We start from the raw sequence: 15,540 nt of genomic DNA, 5'->3' as shown, positions 1-15,540 counted from the left end.
TACTTGAAAATTAACCTACCCCTTCTAAAATAGGTACAATGACAAACCTATATATGATTCTGCAAAAAATAACAAGAAGACTCAAAAATAAAGAGAAGAAAAATGTAGGGCTAAAGAGGACTTCCATGTATCATTTAACTTAGCCCCCTACTTTGAAGCTGGACTAAATATATATGTAGACAGTCTTTGGGAGATGGCTAATCTAACATGTTCAGGAAATAGTTTCTATAACATCTTCAGATAGCCTGTTATGGTGGATAGATCTCCTCTAAGTTAGAGACATTGCCTTTATCTCAAGCCTTTGTAGAATACCACAGCTGAAGGCTCCTCTTAAACCCCTTTTTATTTTTTAGTCCAGTTTTCATTGGTTGTGTATTGAATATAATGTTGACATAGTAGATTGTATTCCCCCATGTCATAAATCAAAATTTCATGTCAACACCTTCATTGGTATCAAGACACACTGATTTTTTTCTTTTTTTCCCTTTGGCCAAGTGACAAAAGTAAGGAGCTGATAGGAAAAAGAGATGAAGGGAGATAAACTAGGGTAACTCAGCCTGGAAAATAAGCTCCAACATGCTAAAAAAGACAATACAAGATGAACAGTATCTTGCCACCAAAAGACATTACCAAGAACAGTAGACAGAGTCATTACTTCAGTAACTTCTATGGACAACTTTTTTATACCACATATTGGAACTATCCTTTAAAACTTTCATCATGGTAACAAAAATGAAAATGCTATTGATGATCTTAAAATTATCTCAAATATTATAAATAAAAACATTTTATGTAATGACAAAAACCAACGAATTCAATAAAACATAATGCTGGAATAGTGATTACTTCAATTTGTTCTAAATTTGCTAGCCCTTGTTTTTTGTTAACACCCTCTTGTCTGCCTATGCCAGGAACACTGGTAAGAATAATTTTAATTTATTTTTACTGCATGGTTAATAATCCAAAGTATTTACTATAAACTCCCATCCAATTGTTTTTCACAGGTTACTGGAGAACTTTGTTCTTTATTGTTTATTGCTTTTCATATCTCTAATAAAACCTGCGAAATTTTGTTATACAATTCAGCGCTTACATAGTTTCAATGGCTTCTGGCACTCAGTTTGTGACTCCAGTAATGCTTTTTGCAAGGGCTAGCCCTGTCAAGCTCATGCAGGTTCCCATATCATTCCGAATGTGAAATACTCTGCAGGTTCTGCATTCATGTCCACCCTCTGAAAGCAAACTGCCTCCATGGCTTTGCATAAGCAGAAATTAGAGTAGCATCTAGCATCTGGAACTTAGTGAAAAATTTCACCTATCATTTGGTAAAAGGACCAGAAATCAGCTCACTCTACTGTGGGACCATCAGGCCTGAAAGACTAGTAACAGGTAAAGATGATTTTGGCATCAAAAGAAATGTTTCAGAGACCTCACTGATATGCTTCCATCTCACTGTGCATTTGTACTCGTCTGCAAGCAGTCATTTTCAGGTAAGTGGAGCTTAAGAATGTTTTTTATACATATACATTCAGAACCAACTAAACAGAAATTCCAGAAAGAAAATACAACTCAAATCTAATATATATAATGTCTAGACACTGAGTTCATGCAAATACACAGCTCCTTTTTAAATGCTTTTTTACACAGATATATACATAAACTCACCGATCAGCTTAGTGGAAGAAAGACTGAAATACATACGAGTATTGAAAAAGCCAAACCAAACCAAACCAAAAACCCAACCAACCAGAAGAAAACCCAAGCAAACAAAAGAAGCCTACCAAATAAAAAACCTCAGGTGTGTTCTCATTAAAACACTTCAAAAATGTAGTTCAAACAAAATCTAGAGAATGGGGAAAAGAAATAAAGTAAAAACCAGCTAGACTAGCATTAACTGAAGAAATTGTAGTGTTGCCTAAGGAAATGCTGATTCCCTTAAATTACTGGCCACACTTGCACAAGGCAGTGAATATGCAAACATTAGAATGTGGTTGTAAGTTTCTTCTGCATGTTACTAAAGTATCATAAAAACTTGAGAGATGCAGAAATCTGAAACAATACAGTACATGAGTAATGCTTCAGAAAAAAAAAAGATGTACTTACAACTATATATATATGCACAATTGTTCTCCTATATTAATATTTTAAGGTTTATCACCTTTCAGAAGTGAAAAAGCTGAGGGAAGTAAAAGCAATATGAGGACAGTGAGAAACGCTGATAGGGAAGCTGGAAATGCACTCAGAAAAACTGAAAACATGACACATTAATGGCATGGCCAAATCCTCAGTAATTAGAGTGTAACTTCATCCCCTCCTGTAAAAGACTCTGACTTCTCTGTTCTCTCCCAGCACAGATTAACTTAATAAGAAGATGTTTGACAAACTAGCGTAGTCTGAGAAAACTTACTTCTCACAGTGCTTTCCAGAGTTACAACTTGAAAGTACTGAAAAATAACTAATTAAAAGCAAGATGTCCAATTACTATTGACTATATTTTTATTTCTTTCATGTTGGGGTAAAATTAGTGTAACTCTGATGAAAAGTGAACTTGCTTCAGATCTACTCTTATGTAAAAGGAATACTGGTTGGTCATATGTAAATGTGTGAATCCAGACTTCAGGTCACATGACAAAAGTGAAGAAATCCCTGTGTTTTAACCATGTGATAAATCCATCTCACTGCCAAGTACAATGAAGGTAATTGTTACATCAGTTAACGCCAAACACACATTAATCTTTTGTGCAACACTTGTACACTCTTCAGGTATCTAAAAGGTTAAGATCACGGATATGAACAGGAGGAAAAAGTTACTGTACATGCAGAAAGAGAAAAAACACCCTATTTTTCCCCTGTGCTTAGGAAATACCAGAAAAAGTAGGAAAACCTTTCTTCTTTTAGAGTGCGTGAAAAGAATCAAGGTCAGCAAAAAATGAAATATGTTTCCTATTTCATGTAAGATGCTGTGTCTTTTATACAAGTATGACACCAAGAGGGATAACGCAGATGTACCTCAGCTTTACAATGAGTCTCAAACTTCATCATGAAAAGTACATGAGAAAGACAGGTGTATAAGCAAACTACAGCTTGCATAACTGTATCAGGTAGCATGGCCTCATTCAGACATATGAGAAAAGGCTCCTTCCTGTTTGAAACTATACATCCAACAGTTAACCTACCATATTTTATTAATAAAATCAGAACATACAGAATAAAAGCAGAGCAAACTATAAAGATCTCTTTTGCATACATTTTTGGAACATTAGCTGAGCTACATACCAAGCTCTATATTAGCCATAAGAAGTAAATTGAACTGTGCTGTGTTTGATCCATACTGGCAACACTTTCTCTCCTTAGCTTCTGAGAAATAATCTATTTCTCGTACTCTCACTTGGGGCTTTATAACACATGAATTTAAATTATTTTTTTCCAATTTTTTCCCCCTATGCTAATATTATTTATTATAGTATGGGGATACATTAAAAAAAAAAAAAAGGATTGGGAAGAATGACGTAAATGTAACAAAAAAAGCCCAACAAAACCAAACCAAGCAACCAACCAACAAAACAAACCCACAAAAAAAACCCCAAAACAAACCAACAACCAACCAACCAACCAACCAACCAAAAAACCCCACTGAAAGTGAACAAAGGAAAAAGGCTTAAGAATTACTAGAGAAGAGAGAGAACAACGCGTTTTGAAGACTGAGGTTCCACTCTCCTTCCAACTCTTCTCTGAAGTCTGACTTTCCTAGTCTGTAAAATGAAGGGATTGTATACAGTGGAACAAATCCTGAACTATTCCTGCAAAAGATAGAGTCTAAGCACCTCTCTGCCTGGGTACACCTTGTATTTAGGCATGTAAGCTTGCTACTTGTGAAATGAACAAACTTGACATACCATGAACACATTTTCTGAAATACAATAATGCTAATTCAATGCCCAACTGACAGTTTTTCATTAGCTTGAAATGACAGCTGTTCCTATCAGCTAAAGCGAATTCAACAGTCTAGATGGCTAGGAAGAATGTCATTTTGACAAAATGATTGCTAGATATTAGCGCAAAGCAGAGACCAAGGGGAAGGTAGTTGAGGATCAATCTTAATCAGAGATCCAGATGTAAAATGAATTGGAGAATAAATAAAACTGTTTATATAACTGGAGATTAAGAATATAGGACAGAACAATGTACTGCAATTTTCTAGATTGTGAAATGACCTCTTTTTGCCCCCCAAAGAGAAATATTCTGCTGCAAATGGATTTCGTAATCATGGAATAGCTCTTTAATATTAATAGTTTGCAAATCTATAAACAGAATGGATTTTAAAGAACTAGTCCGAGAAAACTAGATGCCAGTATTTTACAGAAGAAAGCTTTCATAATAATTTTTATGCATCCTTATTTAAAGAATTTAATATTGCTTCCCTCCAAAAGAGTGATATTTACAAATAAAATTCCAGTCCCTAAAAGGATGATGAATTAATCACAGTAGCAGTGCTTTTTGATGTAAGGATTATGAAAACAAGCACAAACTGAGGCTGCAGCAAAACACCAGGGCTGGATTTTAGGAAGCAAACTGGAGTACTGATTTCCCCCAAAATTATTTCTATGCCTTGGCACTTTACCTACGTGAAGGAGTTCACTGCAGTAAAGTATTAAATTCTACAAAAAGTAGCTATTTCAAGAGAACTTTTAAAATTAATAAATTTCCAAATATTACTAAAAATCATCTCGCAAGAGCTCTCCTGCTGCCGCTGCAGATGGTTATTAACTACTAGTCAGTAAGTGATTTGTATATTCTCATCCTTGTTCATATATTTGTCATATTTTTGCTTTCTAGGTATCGCTGGAAATAAACACTAAGAGATACCATTGTAAAGATTAGGAAATTAATGACAAATCATGGGTAATTTTTTTCCGTAAGATCTGCTTTAGCATCTCTGCATTTCATAATGAATCTGCTTTACTTCAAAATTCATATTACCAGACAAGCAATATTGCTGTTATGTGTGATTACACTACAGATATGAAATGTCAGTCCTACATAAGCAATAGTAAAATACCCATAGATTTTAACAAAGATTTTACAGAGAATATTGACAGAAGGAGCTTCACCAGCTTATCAACTGATATAACCTGAGACATACAGCATAAAATGCACAGAGAATCTAATCTTTTCCTTCTCCATTCCAAAACCATAACATGGATTAGAAGTTAGAAAAGATTACAGTCCAGTTGTATTGCAAGAGTTGGTAGCAAGGTGCTGGCACAAAGATTTGTTAACGATGCACAATGCAATCAGAAGATGTATACTGTGAAGATATTTGACACTTATCTGCAGATCAGTGAGTGCATGTTGTCTGCACAACCATCTTTCAGAATACAAAGTCAGCACTTAATTTTGGCAGAGCACATGGTACGTTTCTATGGAAACAAGCTCATTACTTTTTTTACATTTTATGTTTCCTTTTATTCCTGATTAATCTAAACCAAGATGAGTATTTGAGCTATGAAACTGACAGAGCTTAGAATCAAAACACGTGAAGAAAGAGTTTCTTAAATGATCTATTCTACTTCATTGTTCAGCATGTTCAATTACATAAAATTATCTAGGAGTGGTGTTAGACAAAGTATCAAGAGACTATTTTGCATCCCTCTGGTATTTCACACATACCAACCAGTACCTAGGGGGAAAAAAATCCAGTGCTTGTAGAAAACAATTTGTAATTTCCTACTACTCAGTAAGTCTGCCTATAGAATGGGGCTACGGCAAATTTAAGACGGCAGTCATTATCTCGATGTAGGTGAAATTCTATTGTAAATTCCAGCAGAAAAGTAAACGTAACACTTATACATCAGTAGTAATTAGAAACAGTAATCTTATACTGTGATATCTCTGCAATAACGTAGTTTTCGTCTACTCTCAATGACTAAACTTGCAATCATTATTTAATTTTGAAATAAACCCAAAAATTACTGAAATTGTGCCAAATATACATATTAATATACAGTTTTTACAGCTGATAAAATACAATCAGGACTTGCCAAAATCATACATAAATACAGTATACATCTCTTATTTCAGTCAAGCTGATAAAGTACCAATAGCTTTTTAATTCATAGGAAAGGAGAGACAAACATATAGTGCAGAGTTAAAAAAAACATTGCTCCTTCTGAAGCATGGAATGTGTGACTGTAATGAGTCATTACAGTGTAGGTTAAAAAGGAAAGAAAAAGAGCCAAAGAAAACAAAACATTTTGTGAAGAAGTACTTAGTTCGAAAGTGCCTGGAAAGGTTTGTGTTGCTGTGATACACTATGCAGACTCCTAAACTGGTAAATGTGAGTGTTGGGAGCCAAAACATAAGAAGTAAAAGACCTTGTTAGAGCTGTTGTCTGCACAGTGGTACTCACCACAACAGTACCTATGACTGTCATATCTGGGAAATAAACTGTTGTTTATTTATTATCATTATTTTTTAATTCCTCAACATTTGTAATCACATTTCAATACCAAGCACTGCAGTTGAGTCCCTGCTCTTTTGTCCAGCTACAGCAGTACCATTAGCATTCTATACTGTCGAAAATACCCAGAAAGTACTTCTGATGTCTGTAATCCTACCCTAGAGATCTACTGATAAAAATATCATATAAACATATCTCTAGTATCTCCTCACTCTTATTATCAACAAATACTAAAAGGAAAACATTCAATCACCAACATCTCCTTTAAAAAGAATCATCACTACATACACAGTGAATAGTCTGTAAGCAAATAGCCACTGAACACCAGAACAACCCCTTCCTTCCAGATTGATATGCATCATGAGACACTGAGAATTTAGTTGTCCTAACTATTCTTTTGCCCACTTCATATCCACCTGCTTTCTGAAATGTTGACCATGACCCCTCATTTTATAAGGAGACTCTCAAGATTTTAGCTCAACTACAGTTGAGTAATAGTCATACATATTTAATGCATTTTTATTAGAGGACAAAACAAAGCTTTTTTTCAGACAACGTATCTTCCCCTACAGCTTTGGAACAATGCGGATGTTTTTTTGTGGTTTTTTTTCCCCGTAATTGTCATCTTTTAGCCTCCACATTTTACTATGTAAACAATTTAACACACAGGCTTAAAAAGTGATTTTTTTTTAAGACTCATTGTCCCCATATTCAGTGCATTTTTCAAGCATTCTGAAATGAACAAGAAATGATTGATGTTAGTATTAAAAGGGCAAAATTTCAGGAAGATTAATACAGGAGGTTGGAAAGAATTTCCTTTTCTTCATTCTCCAGGAAGAAAGCATTTTTATTAAAACTTTGCTTCATATTTGCATAGACCAGTTTGAATAGATTTGCCATTTACACATAGGCTAAAATAACTGACAAGCTGTGAAATACCATTTATGCTGAAAATGTGATGAGGCATCAATTCACTGCCTCACTGCTGCAGCCTCCAGGCATCCCAGTATTATACTGTAACTGCACACTTTCCAACTGATTCCTATAGGACTTACTGGAAATTTAAAGCAATGGTCAACTTCAGATAGTCATCTGGTCACAAACCCCAGTATGTGACACAGAGACCAAACAACTGTGTAAAATGAGAGCTAAACTATTCTGAAAAATAACAAAAGTTGGAGGGTACCTCTAGAGCTCATGTAGTCCAATATCTTGACAAAGCAGACCTAAATCAGTTGGCACAAGGCCCATTCAACTGAGTTTTGAATATCTCCAAAGACAAATACCCCTCAGCTTTGCTGGGAACCTGTTCAAGTGTTCGACTTTTCATAGTAAAAAAATCCTTTTCTTTCACAACACTGGAATGTTCTGTGTTCTTTGCCTCACCACACACCTCCCCCAAGTAACCATCTCCATCTTCACTGTATCCTCTGACTACCTTGGTGTAAATAGCAGTAAGATCTCTGAAAAAAAGTGTCTCTTTCCCAGGCTAAACAGAATTAGTTTCCTCAGACCCTCTGTACAAGTCTTGTGCTCCAGACCTGACCATCTCAAGTGACCTTTCATTGGGCTTGCTGCCATGTCAGTGACAGGAAGAACAGGTGCAGTCTTACAAAAGCCAAATAAAAGGGAAGGATGGATTAATACCCTGGGCCTGATGGCTACAGTATTACAAATCATGCCCTGGATGCAGTTCATCCTCTTTGCTGCAAGAGCATACTGCTGATTCATGCTTAACTTTCACCATGATTCCCATTGGTTTTTCTGCAAAGCCAGTCAAGGTAAATTCAAGTGGCAGACTTTGTATTATTCAGATTTCAAAAGAGACAGATCCTCCATAAATTAAAGTATTTAGAGAAGATATCTAGAATCTGTCAACTCAGAAAAGCCTTTAAGAGACAATGAACAGAAAACCTGAAGAGACTGCATGGCCATTTCAAGCTCCAATTCTTCATTAGTTGAAGAATTTAATAAAAAGCACTGCTTTGAATAATATCATTATTTATACTTAATACAGAGATCAGCAATGTTTCTACATAGTTTATTCTATAATAATTGCTTTACTGTACTTCATATGAACATATACACACAGAGAGAAATTACCATTTTAATAAGAGAGCAGTTAAAATTGCAACACTGAGATACAGCATTGAAAGGATTATATTCTTAGCAATATCCAGCAAACAATTCACTGAAATGAAAAAATGCAAAGTCACTCTTTATCAGAATAAAGGTATCACCATCTCTTATCTAATAAGCTATCCTTCTGAGAATGGCTAGTCAGTAATATGATATCCATAAACTAAAAAGGTATTTCCATACACATTCCAAAGAAACAAAATTACTAAAGAGACAATCACATATAATTTAAGACATGAAAGTTTAAATGCTCAGAAACAATAATCTTGTCAAACTCAAACAGAAACCTCTGATGACAATAAAAGCACACATATCAAAATTTCATCTACCTACTAGCATGACAGTAATGTGCTGCTTTGCGCCTTATAAGATTAGAAGATGGGAATTTATTTTAGTGTATGTCCTCTGGGCAAGAAGAGGTCATGGCCAATTATGTAGGTGAATGCACTTTGCCCCTGGGAAGGAAAATATTGTGCTTGTGAAGTACGCTGAATGAGGGCACAGCTGCTTGTCAAGTTGTTCTCTGTTGAAAGGAAGCTACTGTGGACAGAATGCACTTCTAGAAAACTAGGGTAAGTAAAAACATTTAGTGTGGTTATGTTACTGGCCAGGAAATACGTGGCATCTCTACAGTAAATCCAGCAAATGTGAATCATGACATTTCCAGGTGCTAACAATAGCACATAAAAAACCAAATAAGTCAAAACTTAAATAGAGGACTATTTCACACTAGAACTATATGGGGTATTTTTGTTTGTTTGCGTGGGGGTTTTTTACGGTTGTTGTTTGTGAAGGGGTCAAGGCACACATAAGTTTAACATGCTCTGTATCACAGAAAGTTTATTTTTCAATTCTGAAAAGCTTGAAGGACTTTATAGCTTACCAAGAAAAGATTATTTCTGAAGCTTTCAGACAAAAATCAAAATCTATTTTTCAGCAGAGTTGATGTTAACATTATACCTAACCAGAAAAATAGTGTCATTTGAACAGACAAAAGTGATAAGGCAGTACAGAAAATGTATGACATTCTTTAAGACATATTAAAATGTATTATGTATAAGAAGTTTTAAAAAAGCCACAATCTAAAATTAATCAGTTTTAGTATCTGAGAAACAGAAAGATATTTCTAAATGCCTCTTTTGTTTCTAAATCCTATACTAACTTCACTAAGTAAATATTTAGAATAATCAGATCCTGCTGCAGAAGAAGGTGAGCATTGCTTTGAAGTATCTAGTCATTATAAAATGACAAATCCTTGGTCCTTTCAGACTGAAATATACTAGTTGTTAATATACTTACTGACTGAAATGGTTATTGGCAATAAATGAAGAAGCAAAAACTGGAATTATAACATGTTTAATATAAGCTGTTCTTTCCCTCCACCTTTTCTTCTTGCTGTTGCTTTCCACAAAAGATTTAAAAATAAATAGAACAACACTATGTCTTTATTGTGGGCAGGTAAGTAAATGACCTTTTGCTTTAAAAATCCCATATAGTATCATTCTTCTTGCATAAACCCAAAAGTATGTGGATGTCAGCACAGTTGTAAAGCCTTCCAAGTTTGCCATGGAAACAACATTCTTATTGCAAAATAATACAACTGCTCACTGTGGACTATTGGCATGAAAACTCCCAATCCAAGCTCATTGACAGCTTGTGGAGTGGACAGATGAGGCATGGAAAATATTTTAAATTAGTTCATTTATCTTGCTCAGACATGGGAAAAGACGGAGAATTTTTCATGTTTATAGAAAAAAAAGCAGACAGAGAGAAAAAGAGAAGGGGGGAAGGGGATAGGGGGGAAAAGGCAGGGGTAAAAAGGGGGAGGAAAGGAAGGAAGAAGGATAGAAGGGGAATAAAAGTAAGATAAAGCAGTGATGCGGAAGAGGGAAAAGGAAGAAAGGAAGGGAAAGGGTAAAGAAATCACCTTTTTTATATAAATTATTAAGCTAAATTTCACACATAATGGATTTTTTGTTCATTAGAAAATATAGACCTCAACTCTAAACAGATTTTTTAAATGGTTTTATCTTCATAGTTTTCTGAGACTGAACAGTACTTCTTATTACTGCATCAAACACATCCAGATTTAAATTGTTTTGTCCTAAAGACTCAGGCTATAGGTTTTTTTTAAAACATACTTCAGAAACTATGCCATACACATCCAAGATGAAGAACACAATAGACTAGATATTTAGGTAATACAGTGTCTTATTGCCACAGATGTTACTGGAGCCCAAGACATTGCAAGGGAGATGGCTGAAAGGACACAGTAATGTACTGCAAGCCAGATGCCTAATTTTGTTCCTGAGATTCCAATGTTGCCTTGGAGTATGATTCCGACAAACTCAGAGACAGGGTTCCTAGTCCTGTTTTGGACTTGGATCACTCTATGGTTATGCCTAGAGAGGCAGCCTAGTATTGCATGAAACACAAATGATCCAAATGCACCTGATACTTACATGTAAAACTTCACTAAGAAGCTCACAGGGTATCTTGCCACAAATAATGAAGTGCTTGGAAATTTACACAAGAACACGGAATTCTTTTTTATCAGAATAATGAAGAAACATTACAGAGGTCAGCAGTTACTGATTTCTGCACTGTCAGTTCTAATTCCACACAGAGAGAGGCTTTGACTCCTATTTACTACTGAAATGTAAGATATTACTCTAAGGTAAATGCAAAAGTTAAACAACACAGTTTGAAGAGAATCTGAATAAAAATAAATGTGCGTCTTAGTTATTTCTGATGGAGATATATTTTGTACAGCAATTCCCTGTACACAACTCAAATTTTGCTTCATATAGAAATATTATGTTTAATCTTTATGTTTTTAATTTATTCAGTATGTCTTCCTCTTTACCCAGCTTTTCAGACATAATGATTAGGTTTGAAGGAGGTCAGACTTTTCCTCACATCTTTATCTTCAATGCTTTTCATTTCTGAATTTCCCACTCTGGGAAAAGCTTCACATCCTTGATGGACATGGAATTGATTTGTTTAGTGTGAGTATTTAGAAATGACTGCTTTGAAGTGCAAGTTGAGCTCTCTTCCACTGTGATACCCAGTCCAATAAAACCGCATTATAGAAAGAAAATTTTTATAAGCTATCTTACCTATTCTGTGCCTGCACTGACCCTCTATTTGATCTAAGTGGACCCATTTAGCATGTAAACTATTTTGTTCAATTTTAAAATACCCTTTTTAGCATCTGCCATCTGGCTGCAGACTTTTCTTTCCCAAAAAGCAAAAAGAAAAAAAATTCGTTAAATTATGAAGTCCTCGCCTATGAGCCCATTGGCCCAGTTGTCCATGGAATAATTTTGAGAGCTTCTTTTCTTCTTCTTATGTATTACAGACATTTTCATTAATGCATAGGGAAATAAACTCCTAACTAAAGATTTAATTTTAAAGGAAGTTTTTTCAAGTTCTCCACCAAAGGCTGTAACAGCAATAATACGCAGAAAAGTACAAAAGCCCAGTATTTTAAAAGTCATAGAAAAGGAAGAACACGAAGCATATAGTATGACTTTTGATACCAACTTTCAAAACTTCTTTTTGACTAGTTCAACTCCTGGAAGATATTCTTTCTCTTCACACAGTGCAACCAACTTCTGTGTTAATGGACCACTAAAAGATGCTTCATTGTGTCTTAATGGCATCATACATTATAGAAGTCAGGTGAAGGAAAGAATTACATCTCTCAATCTAAAGACATGTCATACAAAACCCCATAGCTGATATTTTCAGAAAGAAATATAACAACAATTTGCAAACATAGCGCTGTCAAATAATCGGTGGATTTTTGAAAACTTGTCTAACACAGAAAAGACTTTTTATAACTTGCACAGAATTCAACTAACTATTCACTAACTACTGCACAGAATTCAACTAATTATTGACTAGAATAGCAGAAAAGCATCCCAGCCTTTTTTGAGAGAGTTCATCACAGCCTGAGATCACACAGGAGGCAACACTAAGCATCTGTATACAACAGAGAGATGAAAAGAAAAATCTCTGGAAGCAAAATTGATCAGATGTTGTAGATCAGTCAAGTCCATAGATTACTTCTTTCATTGTATCTCATTATTTTACATATTTTTTCTTATTTATGATTAACAATGAGTTTTTAAGCTTCAAGGAAGTTTGCCCAGAGAAACACAGTGGAAGATCCTACTAAGTTCTCAGAGATACTTATCAGTAAGGCAGAGAAAGGTGAAAAACATAACCAATTAAAAAGCAAAAGGAAAATTGCTTTCTCCTAACATTAAATTTTTACAAATTTTATTGTATTCATCTTCATTCATTCTTGAAAATACTAATCCTATGTTTCTTTACGCAATTGTTCAATAAAAGTGAAAACTTTTGTCAATTTCCTCTACATCCTTTTGCCCTGGAGATACTACAGAACGGTGTGATCTAGGGCTGAAAATTATGACTATTAAGTGAAGATGAGTTTAGTTATCAGAAATCAGGGAAACATTTCTTTTTAACAAAATAATTAATTTTTTTTTTTTTTTTTTTTTTTTTTTGAGTCCTGGGATCTTTTGATTTTTTGAGACTGGGATCATAGTGACAAGCTACACAAAACCACTTGAGACTTCTTGGAAATCTGTGCTACCATGGCTAGCGTAGCACTCCCACTGCAGAAATCATGACTCTATATGAACTAACATGAACTACTCTATGTGACTGTGAAACTAGACTGTTTTTGGTTAGTTTTGGTTTACTAGTTTTGGTTTATTGCACTGAGATGGACAGAAGAAATGGGTGCACTTCCACAATCTACTTACACAATCTACAAGTATCAGTTGAAGAAAATATGAAGACCTAAGTAAAGCCCCTAGTAATTTTGTATCTCATGATATTTTCAATGGTACATGACTATATTTTAAATAAGCAATGTGTTCTTCTCAATTGCAATAAAAAGCAAAAGAAATATGACTATATATGTGCAACAATCTTTTACCTACCCTGTATGTACAAGTTAATAGTTTGAGTAGCATCCTTCTCTTTAGCTGCCTTTTTTATAATTGACCTATTCTTTCCTTCAAATACTCCCTAAGGCCCCCAAAAGATGGTAGGATACAGAATAGAATGCATAGAAGTATAATTTATTTTAAGCTTTGCACTCAATGACTACCACCAAGACTACTAAAGCAGTGGAAAATAATCAAAATAAGTTTTATCATTTAAAATGATATACCAAAAAAAGCAAAAGCAAGAAATAAAAGCCTGGCTGGTACACGAAACAAACAATAGTTAGCAAATACGTCAGTGGGGGCAGATGTATGTACGCTCTAGGTTTCTTTATGCAAAGGTAAGTATATTTTAATAAAGTCTGTTCTCAGTGTTTAGGTAATTTCTATGTTTGGTCAAGTTTGTTCATAATTCCAATAGTCTTCCCACACTGTGTGGATTTCACAGTATTAACTACCAGAAGACAAAGGACAGAGATTCAAACGGTGTAATAAAGGTGTAATATTAGCAAAAAGAAGACAGTATGTATTTCAGTGCTCTCACTAAAGCCATTTAAATCGAGTTAAGAATAAATGTGATTCATCATGCATTGGCTGGGCATTATTTCTGTTCCTTGATGCATGCTGGACACAAATGAAACTGCCTTTCAATGATTAGGTATAATTTCTCCACATTAATTTTCGCTGATTTTTCAATTCAGCAAACATGAGGAAAAACTCATCATCATCACGTCTAGGCTTCGCGAATGAAGGTTTGAGAAAGGGCTCTACCCACGCGTGCTACAAGAGCGCTGATGGCTAAAGAGGCCAGTGCGAGATAGACAAGTCCGGTTGCAGAAGGCACAGCAGAAAGACTCCCCAGGTGATATCGACAAGACGCGATTCTTTCTGCGTTGTCTTTTCTCCTCAAGAGTGATCCTGCGTGTGTTCTCAAAAGCAGCAGCAGCGTTATAGATGGTGTGTCTCCAGGCCTCCCAATTGGAGGCCAGGGTAGACCAATGGTTGTGATCAAAATGGCCAAGGATAAGGGATTGTTTCAGGCAGTCCTTGTATCTCCTCTTTGGGGCTCCTCTCTTGCGGTAGCCAGTGGCAAGTTCCCCATAGAGCACAATCTTAGGGAGGCGGCAGTCCTGCATCCTGGAGACGTGCCCTGCCCAGCGCAGCTGTGTTCTCAGCAGCATGACCTCAATGCTCGTGACTGCTGCCTGTTCAAGGACAGACGTGTTGGTCACACAGTCAGTCCAGTGGATGTTTAGGATTGTACGGAGGCAGCGCTGACGGAAGCGTTCTAAGAGACGCAAGTGGTGGTGGTAAATGACCCATGATTCGGATCCATATAAAAGAGTAGACAGTACAACAGCTCTGTAAACGCTGATCTTTGTACTTCTCTTCAGGTATTTGTTTTGCCACACTCTTTTATGGAGTTTACCAAAAGCTCTGTATGCCTTTGCTAACCTGTTGTCTATTTCTGCATCAATCTTACCGTCTGAGGAGATGATGCTTCCCAGGTAATTAAACTGCTGGACTGATTTGAGCTCTGTTTCACCAATGGTGATATGGGGATGATGGGAGACTTCCTGAGGTGCAGGCTGATAGAAAACTTCTGTCTTCTTCAAGCTGACTTCCAGCCCAAAAAGCTCAGCAGCCTCTGCAAAGTAGGATGTTAAACGCTGCAGAGCTACTTCTGTGTGAGTAACAAGGGTGGCATCATCAGCGTAAAGCAGCTCACGGACAAGATGATTTAAGGTCTTAGTGTGGGCCTTCAGTTGCCTTAGGTTGAAAAGGCTCCCATTGGTACGATATCGAATGTGGACACCATTTTCATCATCGAGGTCTGCTGTGGCCCTTTGGAACATCATGCTGAAGAAGATTGTGAATAAAGTTGGTACAAGAACGCAGCCTTGCTTCAAACCACTGGCTATCGGAAACAGTTCAGAAAGTGCGTCGCTGTATCTGACT

At 35.8% G+C, this 15,540-nt stretch overlaps 1 protein-coding gene across 3 annotated transcripts in view; it reads right to left on the bottom strand.

Annotated features, from left to right (window-relative positions):
• Positions 1 to 15,540, bottom strand: part of KDM4C (lysine demethylase 4C) — a 260,992-nt gene that overhangs the window by 32,703 nt on the left and 212,749 nt on the right. The window lies entirely within an intron of this gene.

This window comes from Myiozetetes cayanensis, unplaced genomic scaffold (genome assembly GCF_022539395.1).
Source record: "Myiozetetes cayanensis isolate MyiCay16 unplaced genomic scaffold, myiCay2020 scf4, whole genome shotgun sequence".
NCBI classification, from domain to species: Eukaryota; Metazoa; Chordata; class Aves; order Passeriformes; family Tyrannidae; genus Myiozetetes; species Myiozetetes cayanensis.
This window is presented reverse-complemented; position numbering and strand designations above follow the sequence as displayed.